Consider the following 2,136-nt stretch of genomic DNA (forward strand, 5'->3'; position numbering starts at 1 on the left):
CACTTACTACACCGTTACACTACACTATACTATTTATCATAGTTCATGGTATCATATTACACGTGTCATAGCAGCCTCCACCCACCTGCGAGGTACCAACATGGACTTCCAGAGCAGTACATGGACCTGGGAGAAGTGGCAATTCAATAAAACAAGCAGAAAGCCTGCAACACTGCATGTGTTTGGAAACAACAATAGAGCCACAACATAGTGAAAACCTTTTATCCTTTTCTTTATTGCTTAAAGAATACAACTTTGTAATCAAATGAATGTGTATCAATTACAACCACGTTATCTATGTTTATATTAAGGGTTTACCACACAGTCGCATTGCAAATGTTTGATAATACACCAGAGGTGGGCAAAAGAACAAATTCAGCCCAGATAAAGCATTTTACAAAGTAAACATCCTTAACATTGTGTACATTTGCTTGGATGCACTCTGCAGCCAAGCAGAGCAGTACGGGCATCTGGAATGGGTAGAGGGCTCAGAAGGGCTGGGCGCCTGAACACTGTGCATCGCGGGGCTGGCAGACTGACCACTGTGCATCGCAGGGCTGGCAGACTGAGGAGGGCTGGACAGCTGACCTGAATAGAGTTTGCACTTCGGCAGGTGTTTTCTCATCGCATCAGCCCTTAAAAGGGTGTTCTTACACCGCAGGGACAATGATAGTGTGCCTGAGATGTATCTGATCTGCAGTTAAGACAGCATCTAATGATGCGCAGATCTAGAGGGAGGGGAGACATACAATATGACAAATTAATATACTACAGTATATAATATACACACACAGCACCAACTCATTCTTACATTTCAAATGTACTTAAGGGGAGATCCATCCTTCATAGACCACTGGCAGTCACTAGACTGACTCACTGACTGAACACACAAATTGCATGCGTTGCAGAGATGGAACCTGGGTGAAATGAGTGCATGAATAACACACCCTGCCTGGCCAAGGCCAACAGTCTGAATAAGTCCCAATGTCAATTTGAAAGATAATGAAAATGCCTCCTCTCTACAGTACATCCAGACATACATCCTAAAAATAAAAAACAAGCTTATACATACCTTCAAAAGCGATTGCAGTTTTAATATGAGCAGTGGTACAGTGTACAGCAGGTTGTACACTGTTTGAGCTGTACAGACTCATTTGCGGTCAATATGGAATGATGCATCTGTTAATAAAAATAAACAAGACAATTTTAACAATTACACTGAATTTGCAGAGCAGATAATCTACATCTGTAGACAGGCATTAAGTCCATAGATCTGTCAATTTGCCTATGCTGTAACAATAACAGTAATCTTTTTTTTTAAGTATTAAACTAATAAAAATGATCCATCATTTAACAGACCTCACAAATTAAAATAATATGTCACCAGAAGCAGGGATGCATGTTGTATGCAGCCATGCTAGCTGCTGCTAATGAATAACCTAACACTTTGGCTACATGTTTAAGAAATTATTTCATATTTATGTCAGACATGCTCTATGTGAAGAGTTTTCCTGTGTCATTAACTAATTTCATGGAACATAACAGCTAACAAAATAATGCAAGTGCATGTTACAAAAACAGAATATAAGGGGTAAAACGAACCCGTTTAACTCCTAACGCTAGGTGCATTAATGGTAGTTTAGCTTCATAAGTTAGAATCGGAATATTGCTTGTTGTGTTATTACTCGAGTGTTAGCTACCGGTGTATCCTTTGTATCTGTCCGGTATTTAGCTAAGAGGCTAAGCTACTCGAGCAGGCAAGAAAGAAAAGAAAAACAAACTCATTAACTCCTGTTCATAAGGCTATAGTTTGCACTGCAGAACGTTTACATTTATATTAAGTTATACTTATAATATTAATATTGTCTTGCTGGTTTACGTACCTTGCGGAGGAAGAACGAGAAGAGTCTGGAAAGTGGAAAGAACTGTAGCAAACGGGCTGTAATATAAGTAACCCAATAGTGTAAGTGGTGCCAGATTTTGCAACAGAAATGTTGAAAAGAAGCCACTCAACAAATTGCAACAGATTAGCTCATTTAAATCTAATGTTCATCAACTGTTTGAAAATAGCAGAGCTAGAAGCATAGCAGCATATTAAATTAATAATAATATTAATAATAATACAAATAACGATAA

General features: G+C 38.6%; 1 long non-coding RNA gene across 1 annotated transcript; it reads right to left on the bottom strand.

The window, feature by feature from the left end:
- Window positions 1-215: 215 nt before the first annotated feature.
- Window positions 216-1,130, bottom strand: LOC308327949. Its single transcript, XR_013965235.1, has 2 exons — window positions 1,073-1,130; window positions 216-728 (listed from the first exon to the last, which is right to left on the bottom strand). It is a non-coding gene; the product is annotated as an uncharacterized lncRNA (long non-coding RNA).
- Window positions 1,131-2,136: the final 1,006 nt, after the last annotated feature.

Source organism: Protomyctophum bolini, assembly GCF_963924005.1.
Source record: "Protomyctophum bolini genome assembly, chromosome: 2".
NCBI classification, from domain to species: domain Eukaryota; kingdom Metazoa; phylum Chordata; class Actinopteri; order Myctophiformes; family Myctophidae; genus Protomyctophum; species Protomyctophum bolini.